The 18,834-nt window shown below is 50.6% G+C and overlaps 1 protein-coding gene and 1 pseudogene across 7 annotated transcripts in view; one reads left to right on the top strand and one right to left on the bottom strand.

Annotated features, from left to right (window-relative positions):
• The window catches only part of CSMD2 (CUB and Sushi multiple domains 2), a 492,622-nt gene that overhangs the window by 446,247 nt on the left and 27,541 nt on the right, over window positions 1-18,834 (bottom strand). The window lies entirely within an intron of this gene.
• LOC140603206 (annexin A2 pseudogene) lies at window positions 3,994-5,047 on the top strand (annotated as a pseudogene).

The following is an 18,834-nucleotide window of genomic DNA, read 5'->3' as shown; positions in this document are numbered from 1 at the left end:
CGGTTGATTCCCTTGGGTGTTTTAGGTACACAGTCATGTTGTCTACAAATAATGATAATTTTGAGGAGATAACTCTTTTGAGAAGTTTGGCAGGAAAATTCAATTCAATTCTGCAAATATTTATTGACTGATAAGGTCAATTTTGGACAAATTTAGTTGGAGAAGCCAGTGGGAAATCCAGATGGAAATGGCCAGAAGGCAATTAAGGCTATAGACTGGAATTTTGGGAGTGCACTCTGGGCCGAGCTACCGATTCATCGAAGCCATGTAATTAATGAAAGCCCCCCAAGAGGAAACGCAGAGGGAAGCCGCAGATGTGGCGCGGGCCATCACGTCCACCGGATGCGACTCGCCTGCCACCCGGAGCCACCTGTGCACCTCAGGTCTATAGCGGGACTATGGCCCAGCTGTGGGCATGCCTTCTGGCACGGGGCCCTTGCCTGGACGGGTGGCGGGGGGCGAGGGACCGAACCGAACAGTATCTCTGGCCCTTCAGGAGCGGGGCAGAGACCACGCCAGGGACCCCTGTCTTCGCCCCCCTCCCCTACACACCCAGCTTTGCTCCACAAACACCCCCAGGCCCTCACAGGCTTGCCCTGGAATGCCCTTCCCCTGCCTCCTACCCGCACCCCCTTCCCCGCCTTACTCCCTGCTCACGACTCAGTTCACAGAGCACCTCCTTTGAGGAGTCTTCCCTGGTTTCCTGGGCAGTTTCTGCCTCCCCTCCTCCCTCCCTCCTTCTCCCCCTCCCTCTCTCCATCTGTCCTTTCCTCCTTCCCTCTCTCTCCGCCCCTCTGTCACTCCCTCCCTCCCTCCATCTGTCCTTGCCTCTTTTCCTCCCTCTCTCCAACCACCATCCACCAAATTCCAGGTCTTCTCTCTTCCCTCCCGATCTGTACCTTGCAGCCGAACAAAAGCAGCCTCTACTCTTGCTTAAACTCCTCCCATGGCTCCACTGGATAAAGCCCTTAATCCTCAATATGGTGCACGAGATGCTGCTTCCCTGCATGAGCCGGGCCCTGTTCCTCTCTTCACCTTCTGCAGCTCTTTCCCTTCAATGATGCTCCGGTCACAGCCAGACTACATTCCGCTCCTTTGCTCACTCTAAGTCCCCAAACTTGCCACCACCCCCCCCCCCCCCGATTGAAGCATCCTTTCCCCATCCTCTGGTCTGGCCAACTCCTATTCATCTTTTAGGTCACAGGTCAAAATTCACCACCTCCCGGAGACCTTACGGATCACGGCATTGAGGCGACGCACCCCCACCCCAACACGCAACCCAACACACGCCCTGCTTCTCCACTGTCACACGTGCATACGCATCCCCGAGGGGTGTGGACTCCACGGGGTAGAGACCATGTCCCATCACATTCACACCCATCCCCAGCACCCAGGACACTGCGCAGACAACAGGGGCCCAGCAGAGGTGCGCACGCGTCCTACCGAATGGCAGACCCAGAGCGCCTCCAGGGCCATGCCTCTGTCTGTAATCCCAGGGCCCGGCACCCGGTGGGCATCGCAGATGTGCCTTAGGGGCTGGACAAGAGAATTAGCACACGTGTTTCTCATGAAGTTGTACGCTGATTTTTTTTTCTTTTCTTCCTAGTGGTCTTAACACTCAGAGAAATTCCCATTAATGGCGTGATGTCTAGGCCGGGGTTTCTCAGTCTTGGCACTACTGGCATTTGGGGCAGAATAATTCTGTCCTCTGCAAGTGGCATGTTCAGCAGCATCCCTGGCCTTACCCCCTGAATGCCAAGTAGCACATCCCAGTTGTAACAACCAAACATACCTCCAGACATTGTCCAGGGTCCACTAGGAGGGGAAAATCACCCCGAGTAGAGAGCCACTGACCTAATTCTTTGCCAGCTTGGAGCTCCTACCAAAAGCTACAAATACTCTCTAGAACAAGATACACAAGATGCTAACCTCCCATCTTTTTCATTCATTTCGAAGGAGTCACAAACCTCCCATACCAGAGGTTCTTCATCCTTATTGTGCGATGACCCTCTCTGGAGGCCTGATGAAGCCTTCGTGAATGATGTTTTCGGTGAAATAAATGTTTTAAATAAAGCAAAGCATATAGAATTACGAAGGGAACCAATTATGCTGAAATACAGTTTTCAAAACATTTTGAAAATTTGTCATCTGGTAATACAGGCACTCCCCTATTAATGCATTATTAATAAGATCTAGCAGTGGGCCTGATGAAATACTGCAGCTCAAAGCATCAGTGCTATTTCTGGATGGCTACAACAACCATATTTTCAGGTAATGAAAATACCTGTGATCTTACCCGTGACAAATTCACACACATTGCCACTACTTTGTTGCCTATATTCATCATTGGTAGAAATGCCAAGTATCGGCCAGAAATTAGTGAAAGTAAAGGCGCAATTTTCTCCCAACCATGTTAGGAAGCCCCTAGATTCTATCAAGAACCCCGGAGATCCAACTGAATTCAATCTTTCATTCAGCAAATCTGGGGAAGTTTACCTAGTTTCAGCCTGTATGCGTATGGGGGTGGGAAGCCGGGAGGGATGCAGTGTGTATAATGTGTCCCGAAGGAGCTCAGAGTGGGAAGTGGAGTTAGACACACACGGCCCAGCTTACTAACTGTCCGGGGACACCGAACAGTTAGTTGGGTCCCCAGGGGCACAGCAGAGACCACATACAAACAAGCCCAGAAGGACTGGTGCTTCCGTGAGGGTCCAAGAAGGAAACCAACATCTATTCACACGCTTCACTGACATTATCTCCCTAACATTTGCAATGAGCTTCTGACGTCAGGCTATTGCATCCTGCCCCTACCACTTTACATGTGACGAGACTGAAGCTCACGGAGGTTTAAGAGCACACTCAAGCTCAAGAAGGTAGCAGTGGAAGAGGTAGGAGTCAAATCCAGGTTTTCAGGACAGCAAAGCTCAAGCTGCAAGGATCCCACATGCCGCCGGGAGACACAGCTCCTGAGCTGCGGTCCTGTTTCCACTCTGCACCCAGTGCTGGGGGGGCACAGCCTGGGATTTATTGAAAAGAGCTTAGCACAGTTGCCGTGCCTTGGGGACATGCAAACAGAACAGGATCTCCCTCCTCTCAAGCTGGGGATGCATCCAGCAAAGGTATAAAACAATGCCCGGCAGACGGGGTTAGGCAGCGAGCCTGCCCCTGTACCACATCCAACTGTTCTGGGGGAGTAATCCCATGCCGCTCAGCTTCCTAATTCTACCTCCAGGCTCTCTGATTCTCCTGGACATGCTTAACACGGAAGCCACCACTGTGTTCCAAATATGATTTTCCTTGCCTGGCGATACACAGGCAGCTCATTTGTCATCATTTTGAGCCAACACCAGCCAGGGGTTGTTTATTGTGTTGACGGGGAATCCTGGACCAACAGAGGGATCTCTGCATTGCTGATGGCAGAGTCTCTCACTCACAAGGTTGTGCTCCATCCCTGGATCAGCACGGAGAGGAGGGGCCAGGAGCATCTGGGGACAGGCACCTTTGCCAGGTTGGTCCCACTCCTGGCCGGGTCTTTCGGAGAAAATACAGAGCTGGCATTGAGTTCTCCTCAGCTGAGAAGACACCTGAGCTGTGGCTTTGACTCAGAGGTGGTGGCTGAGCACAGGGGCTGACACACAAAAACTCAGGTCTTAGCAAATGCTCGATTCATTCATTTAAAAAAAGCATTGAGGGGCATCTGGGTGGCTGCATCAGGTTAGCATCCAACTCTTGATTTTGGCTCAGGCCATGATCTTGGGTCATGAGATTGAGCCCCATATCGGGCTCTGTGCTCAGTGGGGAGTCTGCTTGAGAGTCTCTCCCTCTCTCTCTCTCTCTCCCCCCCTCTGCCCTTGCCCGTTTGTGCACTCTCTCTCTCTAAAACAAATAAATAAACCTTTTAAAAAATGGTATTGAGCCCACCCAGGGCAGCCAGCTCTATTCTATAACCAGGAACGCTCACAGCTATTGGCGCCCGGCCCGGCTTCTTTCAAAATGTCTACTGTTCACAAAATTCTCTGCAAGCTCAGCTTGGAGGGCGATCACTCCAAGACCCCAAGTGAGAAAAAAAACAAAAACAAAAAAAACGCAAGTGCATAAGGGCTGGTCAAAGCATACACCAATTCTGATGCTGAGTGTGATGCTCCGAACATTGAAACGGTCATCAACACCAAAGGTGTAGATGAGGTCGTCACTGTCAACCTTTCGACCAACTGTAGCAATGAACAGAGACAGGATATTGCCTCTGTCTACCAGAAAAGGATGAAAAGGGAACCTGCAGCAGCCCTGAAGTCAGCCTTGTCCAGCCCCCTGGAGACTGTGATTTGGGGCCTATTGAAAACACCTGCTCAGTATGAGGCTCTTGAACTGAAAGCCTCCACGAAGGGCCAGGGGACTGAGGAGGACTCCCTTACTGAGGTCATCTGCTCAAGGACCAACCGAGAGCTTCAGGAAATGAACAGTCTACAAGGAAATGTCCAAGACTAGTCTGGAGGAGGACGTCATTTCGGACACACCTGGCAACTTCCGCAGGCTGAAGGTTGCCCTTGCAAAGGGTTAAAAAGCAGAGGGTGGCTCGCTCATCGATTATGAATTGATTGACCAAGATGCCTGGAATCTCCATGACGCTGGGGTGAAGAGGAAAGGAACTGATGGGTCCCCGTGGCTCAGCACCATGACAGAGAAGAGTGTGCGTCACCTCCAGAAAGCACTCAGAAAGTACAAGGGCGACAGCCTTATGACATGCTGGAGAGCACCAGGAAGGAGGGAAAAGGAGAAGATCTGGAAAATGCTTTCCCGAACCTGGCCCAGTGCCTTCAGAACAAGCCCCTGTATTTTGCCGACCTACTGTACGACTCCATGAAGGGCAAGGGGACTTGTGATAAAGTCCTGATTAGAATCCTGGTCTCAAAAAAAAAAAAAAAAAAAAAAAAGGAATCCTGGTCTCTTGCAGTGAAGTGGACATGTTGAAAATTAGGTCTGAATTCAAGACAAGTACAAGTCCCTGTACCACGACATCCAGCACGACAGGAGGGGCGGGGACGCCTGAAGCCCACCGTGGCATGAGCACCCACAAGGGTGCCCCTTTGTTTCCAGCTAACGGTCCTAGAAAATAGCTTGAGACTTAGCCCCACGGTGCTCGTCCCTGCCAAGGATGGTGGTAGCATAGCCCCCTCCCCATCCTTATTTTGGTTGCCAAGCATTGCCTGCCTCTCATGTCTAGTCTCTCCTTTTAGCCAAAGAAATGAACACTCTAAGGAGCTGGAAGTGAAATCTATGATGTGAAACACTTTGCTTCTTGTGTACTATGTCATAAACAGATGAATAAACTGAATTTTTACTTAAAAAAAATAGTATTGAGCACCCGCAGTATCCCAGGCATCATCCCAGGCATCATCCCTGGCCTCCTGGAGCTCAGTCTAATAAGAATAGATTATTACATATTCCTCCTGTGCCAAGCACTTTCTTATGTATTTTGCAGCTAATAAACTCCATTCCATCCCCGCAACTATAATGGATAGGTATATCATGATGCCCATTTTTATAGACAAGGAAACTGAGGCCCAGGAAGGTTAAGTCACCTGCCCAAGGCGAGACAGTTGATAAATGGTAGAAACAGGATTCAACTCCAGGCAAGCTGGTCCCAATATCTGCCTTCTTACCCACTTCTCCACATAGGGGTGGATGGATTGGGGGGTGGGGGGATTAAGAGTGCGCCTAGATGCTTATTTTCCTGAACCGATCAGTCACACTTCTTTCCGGAGCACACTCTCGGGCAAAGAACCTTGCCTTTGGGCGGCCTTCACTCAAGTGTCAATCACCCCAGCTCCGACTCCGAACTTTCTGCTTCGATGCCCGTCCTTCTAAGCCTGAGCTCAGTCATCAGGAGGGAGACCGCGTGAGGACTTCTGTGCACACTGGACTTCACAAAAGAAGGAAAAAAAGTAACCTGGGAAACAAGTGACTTGTCAAAAGCCTGTGAGGCCAAGCGTATGTCTGTGTCCCTCTCCCCCACCAAAGCGCCTCCTGATGGCAAGTACCACGTCCGATTTGCTATTAAATCCCCAACACAGGAGTTGGCATTTCATAGACACGCAGCTAATATTTATTGAGTAAACAGTTTAATATGTCCAGTTGTCATCTGTGCCTTTTTTTCGTCTGTTTCTCTACTCATTAAAAGCTCCTGGCTGTTGTTTTATTATATGCACCCGTAGAGGAACTAGCCTCATCCCCGAGGGACACAGGCAACTTCAAGCCCTTTGCCCTTCTGTGACTCATAGATGAAAATTAATGTAAAAGGGTAGGTGGGGGATTTAATATGGTGCCGTGGAAAGAATCACAGAGCTTGTTTTGCTGCTTCCTAGCAAGGGACATGGTCCAGTCCTTTAGTCATATAGGCCCCTGTCCCCCCGACTTAAAATGAGCCTCCCAAGGCCACCTTCCCATAGACACCCTGAGTGGCCCTGAGCGGCCCTGGGTCAGGAGACCCCAGGGAATGGCCACTGTCCCCGAGCCAGAGAGCCCTGTCCATGGTCCTGGGGCAGTTGTTTCCCCGACCCTGGGCCACTGCAGATGCGCATCCAATTTCTCCCAGGATTTCGGCATCAGACGAGAAGGAAAGGGGGACTTGGTAAGATGAAGAAGCGGATGGAGAGAGGGGAGAGGGAGAGAGAGAGCTGGGGATGGGGTGAGGGCAGCAGAGGTGAGGGCAGAGAGCACTGGAGCTCCATTCAGGGTCCTGAGTGCCTAAAACAAGGTCCACCAGCCTCAGGCCAGACAGAACCAGAGGCCGCGCTAGAGACGGTTGCCCCAGGGGCCCTGGGGTGAGGGTTAGACGGGGTGGTCCCTTAGGAGTGCATCCTTGAGATGCTCCCACACTCAGTCCTCAGCAACCACAGAGGAGGAGAAGGACAGGGAGCAGACTGACGTTCTAGAGATGAGGAAGGGGGAGACCTGAGATCCAGCGTGAGACACAGAATCAGACATCCCAAGGGCCAGAGGGAGGACGTAACATATGGTCACCAGCACTTGGGTGCAGCCTCTCCCTCCTCCATAGATGGCCCACCCCCTCGTTTCCCCAGCACCTTCAGACTGGACATCTGCTGGAAATCCAAACAGCTCGCTCACACAGACTTTCACAGCAGCTCCAGGGAAAGCCCAGTACAGACTTTAAATTAGCCATTCAAAGGTCATCTGCAATTTTGTTTTGTTTTTCCCACTCTCCGGCGGATGCGCTGCTCTTTTACATGCTAAGGAAAAGAGCTTTGTGTTTTGATGCCCCCCAATTGCACATTTGAATTTTCTATGAGCTCTGCTGGTGATTTGAAAATTGTTCCTATCAAAAAGGAAAAGTCAGCCACTCTGTTCAAGTAAATTAGTGATGAGGTCCGTCCTGGCCTTGCCCAGCTCAGGATGCCAGCAAGGATTCCTTCATTCAACCAATACTCACTGTACCTCCTCCACCTGCCAGGCACAGGACAAACACAGTCTCTGCTCTTGCAGAGCTTCCCTCTCTCGCTCCTCCCTCCCCAGCCACTGCCTCCTGTCTGCTCCTCCCATAAGGGGCCATGCTCTCACCTCAGGGCCTTTGTACTTCCTTTCCCCTCTTCTCACAAACTCCTTCTCCTCTTTTAAGTCGTTGCTCCACGTTCCTTTCTCAACAAGGCCTACCTGGCGGCAGCCCATAATAAATCACAACCCTCTCTCACCTCCATCCCCAACACCACCAATCTCCCTTATGTGTTCAGTTTCCTTTCCCCCACAGCATGTATCACTCTGTAGGACCCTATGTAGTTTATTTGTGTATTTACCATCTGTTTCCTCCTGTTTGAACACTCATTTCACAAAAGCAAGGTCTCTGTTTTATTCATTGTTCCACCCCACATGCCTAGAACAGTGTCTGGCACATGGTAGGCACTCGGTAAATATTTGTTCAATGAATGAATAAACTGTAATTCAGTGTGCTCATAAATGCACAGCTCCCTAAAGACCCAGGAAGCCAAACCAGATGCTGTGGCTCTAAGAGCAGTTTGAGATGGGAGGACCCACAGAGCAACCCATGGTGGAATTACAGCCAGGGAGGGGGGTCCTGAGTGGCCATCTCCCTACCCGAATGGTCTCCTTAGGGCAGAAAACACTGCCTGCCTTCTTCACCAACACATCCTTGAGGGCCTCAAACAGGCCAGTGGAAGGAATCAACTAGCACAAGGACGAAGGAATTCCAGCCATCATTCATCTGGCACTGACTCCGTGCCCCACACAGCGCTGAGCATCTTACTCACATGATTTCTTTCAAACCTCAAAACATTCCAAAGAGGTTGGTGTTATTTTTTACCCTGTTTAACAAATGAAGTTTGAGCTCAATAACTTGCCCAAGTTCACACATATAATAATAGATGGCAAAGCTGAGGTTCAGCGGAGGTTTGTGTGACTCCTGAGACTGAGCTCTGAAAGTATATGTTCCACTGCTGCACTGGGATGAAAGGGAGGCAGGAAGACAGGGAGGGAGAGAGACACAGACAGAAGGAGGGAGGGAAGAGAGACAGGGAGGGAGAGAGGGATGGTGGGAGGAAAAGAGGGAAGGAGGAAGAAGGAAAGATGGCAGGCAGGTCACATGCCAGATGTAGCACGGAGCTCCAAAATTGCTGACTAGAGCTAAGGCGCTTTCCCCCTTGGCTGGACATGACTCCACCATAGTCCTGTCCCCACCCCAAACCCTACCTGAAGGTAACACAGAGATGGCACATCTCGTCTTAGAAGAGACTTTATTTTAATTAATTCTTTGAAAACCTTCCTCTCAATTCCTCTCCCCTCCCTCTCTCTCCCCTTCTCTCTCCCTCGCTCAACTTGAATGAACTGAGGGAAAAATGTATCTGAGTAGGTGGATAGATAATCTAAAAATTGTGTCAGGAAGTAATGGAGAAATGTACTTCCTCTTAGCATCTCTATAAAAGGAAATCATCACAGCTCTCTTGTTGCCCTTCCCCCGTACAATGCAAGCCAGCAGCATGATGAGGCTGGGCATGTGGAAGCATCTGATTCAGAACCTGCCCCAGTGACCTCAGGCCTCAGCTTAGAAAACATCCCCATGGCCGTTGCCTCAGATGCCCAGTGCTGGCCTTAGTAGCCTTTGCTCACCCTGGGCTCCTCCAATCTGGTCAGCCACAGCCTCTGCCTAATTGCCCACCTGCTGTTCCAGTGGCCTCCTTGTTCCAGCTGAGAGCCCCATCCAGAGGCACCCAGCCACTCAAAGTGCTTACCAGGGGGCTGCTCTGCAAAGTCCTGTGTATGAGAGCCCTGGGAACCCTTCAGGGCCTCCAGAAATCCTGCTCATCCTAGCTAGCTTCCTTCTCCTGAGGCCACACCAAAATGATGTCACCATGCCAAAGACTGGGACAGGAATTCCCAGGGCCATCTGCTGGGTGGCCTTAAGAAAAATCAAAAGTGTATGCTGAATGAATGAATGAGTGAATCTTCTAATAGGAGACTCTATAAAAAGGCAAGTCTAACTGGAGGCTCTCAAACCTAGTTGCTAGAGATTTTCTGGCAGGAAACATGCTGGCTTGAGGAGTAACCCAGGGCCATGGAAAGAAGAGAATTCAAGACAATTCAATGGGTATTCACTAGGGCCTTCTACAAGACAGTCTGAGCTTCCCTGACAATGCTTTTACTTAGTTGAATGGCAGCTGGCAAGCAGGTGTATAACAGGAAAGGCCAAGGAATTTATACAAAGGAGAGCAAGACAGACATTGAGGGAGTGGTGGGAGCCAGCTTCATTCTCATTGCTGCAAGCTAAGCTCTGCCCTGGCTGGGCCACCTCTTAGGTCAGATCTCTTAGCATAAACTGAAGAATCTCTTCCACTCCTGTTTCCTCCTGGGGAAACGTCCTATGTGGATTCCTAGGATCTAGATGTGCTTCCATCTCCTTGTGCTTCCCAAGAGGGAAATGTAGGCCTTACTATGTATGACACAAGAGAAACCAGAGATGTCACATCTACTGGAGTCATGGAGGTGGCACCTAGGACCTCTGACTCTTGTCAATTCCAAGGGTGCAATGGGCTCTCAAAACACATTTGTCCCTAAAATGGCTAAGAACACGTGTACACCTGAAGCACGGAGATCATGCAGCCTGCACTTGGTCAAACAAAGCAGAATAAACTTATGCTCAACTGTCACATATCCTGCTGGGCAGGAGAGAGTTTATCATGATCCTGTGAGGCCTTTACAGGCGTAAGGCCCAGGTGACCCTCACAATCCTTAAAGTCCAGCAGCTCTGGTGATAGACAGTGGGGAGGGTGCCTGGATGAGGTGCCATTAAAAAGAGGTTTGAAGAGTGACATCAGCAAGATGGCAAAATAAGAAGCCTCAGACTCTGTCCCACCATAGTCATCAACTTCGGATCATAACAATATATGATCCAAAGAGTCTTTATGAGAACTCCAGAAACCAGTTAAGAAGTCACAGTACCCCAGGCAAGCTCAAAGTCAAGAACAGTCTCAGTAAAACAGGTAAGAAAAGTCATTTCACAGCAGCCATGATAGCCTTCCTCACAAGCCGGCACAGCTTAGCATGACAGGGAAGAACAGTCCAACCAGCAACTTCTCCCTTGGGTAGGAAAGAGAAGAGTAGGGGACTGCCCAAGGACTGGTTTCTGTCTCATCTGACTCAGCATGCAAACAAGGAACCAACACACTTTGGATGCCTGGGAGCCACAGAGAACAAAAGGGAGCCCAGCACTTGCTGTAGCATCAGAGAACCTAGGTAACACAGACAGACAGACATGTGAGGGGGCAATAAATTCCAAGAACCTAAGAAAGAAAATGGTGAACCTCTTGCTAATGAAGAAACTACATGCACAAGCTCAGAGAAGACAGAGCCCTGGAAAAAGTTTGAGTGACCTCCAGGTCCAGAAGCTCCAGCCAGGTTAACTGGAAAGGTCATCCACTATATGAGGCCAGTCCATAAAAATAGGGAGGGGTGGCTGGTTTTTTTTTTTTTTTCTCCAAATACATAAATCACAGAGGGGAAAAAATAGGCACATGAAGAAATAGGGAATTGCGTCCAATCAAAGGAACAAAATAAATCTCCAGAAACCAAAATTAAAGAAATGGAGAATTACTGACAAAGAATTCAAAATAATCATCTTAAAGAAGCTCAGTGCACTACAGAATAACACAGACAACGAAATGAGACCAGGAAAACAACACACGAATAAAATGAAAATATCAGCAGAGACAGAAATTATAAAAAGAATCAAACAGAAACTTTGTAGCTAAAGAAATATAATAACTGAATTGAAAATTTCACTACATTGGTTTAATAGCAGTCTTGATCAAGCAAAAGAATCACTGAACTCAAAGGTCATTTGAAATCATTGAGTCAGAGGAGAAAAAAGGAAGAAAAGAAGAAAGAAAGAAAAGAAAGCCCAAGGGACTTAGAGGACATCAACAAATGGACCAACATACGCATTGTAGGATTCCCAACAGGAGAAGAGAGATAGGGGGCAGAGAGCTTACCTGAAGAAATAATGTCCAAAACCTTCCCAAATCTGTGGAAGGAAATGGACAACCAGATTCATAAAGCTCAAGAGACTACAACCAGGATGAACCCCAAACAGCTCAAACCGAGGCACATTATAATCAAACTGTCAAAAGTCAAGGCAAAGAAAAAAAACTCGTGAGAGCAAAAGAGAGAAAGCAACTTGCCACATACAACAAAGCTCTCCTAAGATTACCAGTGGATTTCTCAGCTGACCCTGTGGGCCAGAAGGAAGTGGGAAGATATATTTAAAGTGCTGAAAGGAAAATACTGCCAACCAAGAATACTACAACTAGCCAAACGGTCCTTCGGAAAAGAAGGGGAAATAAGGACCATCCCAGATAAACAAAAGCCGGAACATTTCATCACCGCTAGACCTGCCTTATTAGCACAGTTAAAGGGTGTCCTTGAGGCCGATGTGAGAGGACACTACACAGCAACACAAAAGCATATGAAAATATAAAGCTCTCTGATCAAGGTAAATACATAGAAAATAAAGAATCCTGGTAATACTGTAATTATAGAAAATCACTTTTAATTCTGGTATAAAACTTAAGAGATAAATGCACAAAAATTGCTGTAACTATAAAATGTTGTCAGTGATTCAAAATGTAAATAGATATAATTTGTGACATGAATAACATACTTAGGTGGAGAAATGTAAAGAAGACGAGTTTTTGTATGTGATTGATGTTAACCGTTTAAAACAGGCTATACTAACCATAAGATTTTTATGTAATCACAATGGTAACTATCTACAGAAAACTCACAAAAGGATGAGAAAGGAAGCAAAGTATGTCACTTCAAAGGAAAGAAATACAAAGAAAGGCCAGTAGAGAAGGAAAGAGGGACAAAATAATTACAAGATGTACAGAAAACAATGCACAAAACGATTAATGGTTAAGTCCTTCTCTATCAGCAACTACTCTAAATATAAATGGACTAAACTCTCCAGTCAAAAGACATCGAGAGACTGGACAGAGAAAACAGCAAGATCCAAACGTATGTTGTCAAGGAGTCTCACTCCAGATATAAGGACATGCATGCATGAAAAGCAATATTATGGGAAAAGATAGTCCATGCAAATGGTAACCAGGAGACCAGGGGTGGCTATACTTCTATCAGACAAAATAAACTTCAAGTCAAAAACTGTCACAAAAAAGGACATCAGAGGCCAGCCCGGTGGCTCAGTGGTTTAGCGCCACCTTCAGCCCAGGGCCTGATCTTGGAGACCTGGGATTGAGTCCCGCATTGGGCTCCCTGCATGGAGCCTGCTTCTCCCTCTGCCTGTGTCTCTGCCTCTCTCTCTCTCTCTCTCTCTCTGTCTCTCCATCTCTCTCTCTCTCTGATGAATAAATAATAAAATCTTTTTTTTTTAAAAAAGACATCATAATAATGATAAAAGGGTCAATTCACCAGGAAGATACAATTATAAATACAGATGCACCTAAGAGCAGAGCACACAGATATATGAAGAGAATATTGACAGAATTGAAGGGAAACACAGACAGTAACAGAATAATAGTAGAAGATTTCAATACTTTACCTTTCGGTAAGGACAGAGGGCTTGAACACTACATATCAACACTGGACCTAATAGCCCCATACAGACACTCTGCCCACCAACAGGAGAATAAATGCACATTCTTCTCAAGCATGCAGAGAATATTCTTCAGGACAGATCACATGTTAGATCACAAAACAAGTCTCAATAAATTTAAGAAAACTGAAATCAGGGGATCCCTGGGGGCTCAGCGGTTTAGCACCTGCCTTGGGCCCAGGGTGTGACCCTGGGGTCCCGGGATCAAGTCTGGCATCGGGCTCCCTGCGTGGAGCCTGCTTCTCCCTCTGCCTGTGTCTCTGCCTCTCTCTCTCTCTGTCTCTCTGTCTCTCATGAATAAATAAATAAATAAATAAATAAATAATCTTTAAAAAAAAAAAGAAAACTGAAATCATACCAAGTATCTTTCTGGCCACAGTGGAATGAAATTAAATCAGTAGCAAAGGAAAAAAAATGGAAAATTCACAGATATGTGGAAATTAAAGCACATACCATTGAGCAACTGATGGGTCAGAGAAGAAATCACAAGAGAAGCTGGGAAACATCTTGAAACAAATGAAAACACAATGTGCAAAAACTACAGGATGTAGCAAAAGCAGTACTAAGAGGAAAATTTATAGCAGCAAATGGCTACATTATGAAAGAAGATATTGGGATGCCCGGGTGACTCAGCGGCTGAGCCTCTGCCTTCAGCTCAGGGAGCGATCCCAAGGTCCTAGATCAAGTCCCACGTCGGGCTCCCTGCATGGAGCCTGCTTCTCCCTCTGCCTGTGTCTCTGCCTCTCTCTGTGTCTCTCATGAATAAATAAATAAAATCTTTAAAAAGAAAAAAAAAAAGAAAGAAGATATCAAATCAACAACCTAAATTTATATCCCAAGAAAACAGAAAAACAAACACAGGAACACCAAACTCAACACCCAATCTTAGCAGGAGGAAAAAAAATAATACAGATCAGAACAGAAGTAAAATAGAGAACAGAAAAATAATACCCACAAATCCACAAAACTAAGATTATATGGAAAAGGTCGATAAAAGTGACAAAAACTCAGCTAGGCTAAGAAGAAAGCATGAAGACTCAACAAAATTCAGAAATGAAAGAGGAGACATTGCAGCTGATGCCACAGAAATGAAAAGGATCACAAGAGACTGCTCTTAACAATCATATGCCAGAAAATCGGATGACCTAGAAGAATAAATTTCTAGAATCCTACAATGACCAAGACTGAATCATGAAGAAATTTTAAAAATTTAAATAGATCTGTAACTAGTAAGGAGATTCGATCAGTAATCTAAAACCTCCCAACAAAGAAAAGCCCAGGCCCCAGTGGCTTCACCGGAGAATTCTTACCAAACATTAATCATAAGGATGATTAATAAGAAAAACGCCAATCCTTCTCAAACTCTTCCAAAAAAATGAACAAGAGGACACATTTCCAATCCCGTTTTCTGAGGCTGATAGTATGATTTTTCCATCTAATCCCAGTATCCAAGATACTACAAGAAAACTACGGACCCAGTTGAATACCAATGCAAAAATAGTCAATGAAACACAAACCAATTGACTTTGGTACCATCAAAAGGCTCATGCACCAGGACCAAGTGGGACTGACTCCTAGGATGCAAGGGCTGGCTCTCAGCGTCGTGGCCCAAGGGAAGCCTATAAAGTCCCAGCACTAGCCCTTCACCCCAGACCGATTAAATGAGAACATCTGAGAGTGGGGTCCCCGAACAAGGGTGCCAACTCCCACGTGAGCAGAGCCACCACTCTGGGCCCTGCCACCCATCCATCCACCCATCCCTCCATCCATCCACCCATCCATCCACCCATCCACTCATCCATCCACCCATCCATCCATCCATCCATCCATCCAACCCATCCATCCATCCATCCACCCATCCACCCACCCATCCATCCATCCATCGTGCACTCGGCACACGTGTTGATGCTTCTTGAGGTCACAGGTTGTGTGACAAGGACCCAGAGAGAAATCAGTTGTGACCCTTCGGTTCAAGAGCTCACGTCCGTATGGAGACATGCTGCAGGCTGGTGGGTGGACTGGGGAGGAAGGAGAGGGCGCAGGGGGAGGAGCCTCCTCTGGGAGGCTAAGCAGCTGTGAAGAGCAGGTCCGGGGACCTCCAAGTGGGTGCTGGCCACGCCCAGGGATGGTCGTCTGGGTCAGGTGATCCAGGGCTGCCCCTCCCCAGGCGCACACACACCAACACGCACCCATGCGGTCCCGCTCTCTCCCCAGCGGTCCTCCCCGTGGCTTGCGCAGGGCTCCAAATCCGTAAGCACAGAACAGGGAGAAGGCCAGGGGGGCGGTGCGCTCCCCCAGTGGATCGATGCGAGCTTGGCATCCCAACCTATCATCCGGAGGTCCCAGAGATAGACCGAGTTGTAACTGTCAGGAATGGGACAGAACTGTCAAAAGCAGACAAAATTGGCCACATAAATCATGAAACTGAAGTCACAGTTCTATTTGTTCTGCAAGAGTGAACATCTCACATTTTTTTTTTTTATCCAGATGGAAAATAAAAACAAAGATGGACAGACTGGGGGTCTTGCGAGGGTTCCGTCTTTGTGGGGCAACCCAGCACCACCAGTCGAAGCTTCGAGCTGCACCTGCCCCTTGCCGTGAGCCCACACCCACGTCCATTCAGTCAACAGTGAGTCCCACTATGACGCCGCTGGGTGCAGCATCATGAGTGCTCAGCACCCAGTCCTTGGTTTCAGGGAAAGTACGGCCTACTGGCTGAAAGACCCTCCCGTATCTGGCTAACGGAACGAGGACACGGTGCCAGAGCGGACAAAGAGCAGGACACGTCAGGAAGGAGCAAGTTCCACCAAGGCAGAATCAGAGACGGCTTCCTGGAGGAGGCAACACCTGCACTGCACCTTGAAGGACGACTAAAACTTCACCTGGTAGAGAAAGAAAAGGACTCAAAGTCCAGGGAAGGCAGCTGCAGGTGCACGGAGGCTGGGGCAGGGTGGAGAGAGACCGGAGGACCGAGAGACCCTTCGGGAGTCAAGTCTCCACCGCCAGCGACAATCCGGCTGCAGGGAGATCGCTGGCGGGAATGCTGGGCCCACAGGCACCCAGGACTCCCAGTCCGGAGAGTGGGTGCGGCCGTCCCGTGTGCTCCCAGCCCGTCGGCCCCAGTCGTGCCCACACGTGTGTCCGTGTGCGCACTGGCAGCGACCCGGAGGCCACTCCGCGGAAGCCCTGCGGCACTGTCGCCGCCACTCACCAAAATAGCACCGAGCAGTTTAGGTCACGAAGTAAGGACTGTGTTATTATTACTAGTTACTGGTGAAGTTATTTAATAAGAATGTCACATCCAATTGAGACCATGGTGGGAATTGTCAGCAGGAAGAATGTAATTACAGTAACCGGAGGCGCTGTGGGCCCCGCATGCTCCTCCACGGAGCTGCCGGCCGGCTCTGTCTCGCAGGCACCCGACCGGCCCGGGAAGGGGGGTGTGCTCAGGGCCCCCCAGACCCGCTGGACCACGCCGGCCACAGCAGACACCCCCACGAAAGGGAGACAGCCAGAAAGCCCAGGGCAGAGGGGGGCCAGGGAAAAAGATGAGATCGGGGCAGAAAAGGCAATGGTGACAAGGACGGGGGGGGGGGGGTGGAGGCATGTCTGCTCCCCGCAGCGTCCCCACAAAGACCCTGGTGGCCCCTGACACACGGGCCGCATGAGGCCATGGCGAGAGGAGAAGGGCCTGGAGGGAGCAGCTCTGCTGGGGGTGGATAGGCGGCCACCAGGCCCGACAACACCCCCTTTTTATTACGAACATGTTTTAAATTGAAAGAGTAAAGCTGGTGGAGAGGAAAATAGAAGGGAGGGTGTGGAGGGGAGACAGAGGGGATCAGGGGTTGGGGACCTGCCATGGGCAGCAGGGACCGCAGGGCTTCCTGGGTGGGGGGAGGGAGCACGGCCACAGGTGCAAGTGTGGGTGCTGGTGCAGGTGTGGGTGCTGGTGAAGGTGTGGGTGCGGGTGCTGGTGTGGGTGCTGATGGGGGTGTGGGTGCAGGTGTGGGTGTTGGTGCGGGTATGGGGGCTGGTGTGGGTATGGCTGTGGCCATGGGTGCAGGTGCGGGTGCAGATGCAGGTGTGAGTGCAGGTGCAGGTACGAGTGCAGGTGCAGGTGTGGGTACAGGTGCAGGTGTGGGTACAGGTGCAGGTACGAGTGCAGGTGCGGGTACAGGTGCAAGTGCAGGTGCAGGCGAGCTCGGTGGCCGCAGCGCAGGGGCCGTCCAGGGGCTGGCCCCGGAGGATAGGCAGAGGAAAGCCGCTGCGGGGGGCAGGGGGTTAACGGCCGGGCTCTCCCACCACCCACCCAGCTCTCGTGCCTCCTGGCGCCTGGACGCTGTCCCCTGCCCGTCACAGCCATGACCTCTATCCGCCCTTGGCCGCAGCCCCCCAGCGCTCCGTGCGGGGAAGCACCTCAGCTTCCACTCTGGGGGGTTGGTTTGAGGGCCCCTCAGCTCTACACTCAGTGCTGATGTCTCAGGGGCAATAAGAGCCCAGGAGCTCTAGAAGCTTCCATGGCTGCTCCTCAGGGCCCTCAAAGACTGAGTATAAAGACACAGAGGCAAGGAACCCCTCAGGCTCACGGGAGCTTTGGGGCATCTCATCTCCTCCGAAGCTGTCCCCCCTCTCCCGGCAAGGCCCTTCCCTTGGGTCTCACCACAGGAGCACTAGCTCCTCAAGGAGGCAGAGGCCCCCCTGGAAGGGAAGTGGTGGGTGCTCTAGGAGGCCCCTCCTGGCCAGCAACTCCCCAAGGGCCACAGAGACCCCACACCCCCATCAGCACCCCCACCAGCACCCACACCTGCATCTGCACCCACACCTGCACCTGCACCCACACCTGCACCTGCACCCATGGCCACAGCCACATCCACACCAGCCCCCATACCCCCACCAGCACCCACAGCTGCACCTGCACCCACACCTGCACCTGCACCTGCGGCTGAGCTCCCTCTCCCCACCCAGGGTTGCCAAGCACAGGCAGGCTCGCATCCTGGGTCATGGGAAAGCCGCTGGAGGAGAGAAAGAAGAGCTGGGAGGGGCCTGGCCCCTAAGCCCTGCCGGCCCTAGGAGGACGGGGGTGGGAAGGGGCCTGAAGGGCACAGCCCGACCCGTCCCGAGGCTGGGGGTTGGGGGCTGAGGGCTGGGGGCAGGGGCCGCGGCCCAGGCTTGGCGACAGCCTCACCGGCCAGCCCCTGCAGACAGAACCAAGAGGCACACGCCCACTGGCGTCTCCACACGTGAGCGCCCAGGTTCACTACACACGCACGCCTCGCACACCTGCCCTGCCACATGCACACGGCTCTCCCCTGCACAGGGGTACGCGCCTCCCTGACGAGTCGGGGGCCACCATCCGGGTGGAGAGCTGCTGGCCCCCCTCGCTGCCCCCGCCGTCCTCCATCAGGACCCCAGTGGCCTCCTGGAGGCATCTGGGCAAAGCTCCTCTCTCTCTTCCACCTGGTGCCGCAGAGCGGTGTGCATGTCCCGGTGAACCCGAGGTGAGGACACGTGTGGGCCTGTGTGCACAGGCGCTTACACACGAAGGCTGGAACACCCTCGAGGACACACGCAGCAGGGGGGCCTCCGAGACACACACCCCCCCCCCCCCCCGTCGCTATGGCTTCCTGTGCGCTGCCCCCGCCCCTGCAGACCCCAGCCCCTCCGGCCGGCTCACCGCGCCGCTGCTCACCTCTGGGGAC

Source organism: Canis lupus, chromosome 13, assembly GCF_048164855.1.
Source record: "Canis lupus baileyi chromosome 13, mCanLup2.hap1, whole genome shotgun sequence".
NCBI lineage: Eukaryota > Metazoa > Chordata > Mammalia > Carnivora > Canidae > Canis > Canis lupus.
The sequence above is the reverse complement of the archived record's forward strand: the minus strand, read 5'-3'. Positions and strand labels throughout refer to the sequence as shown.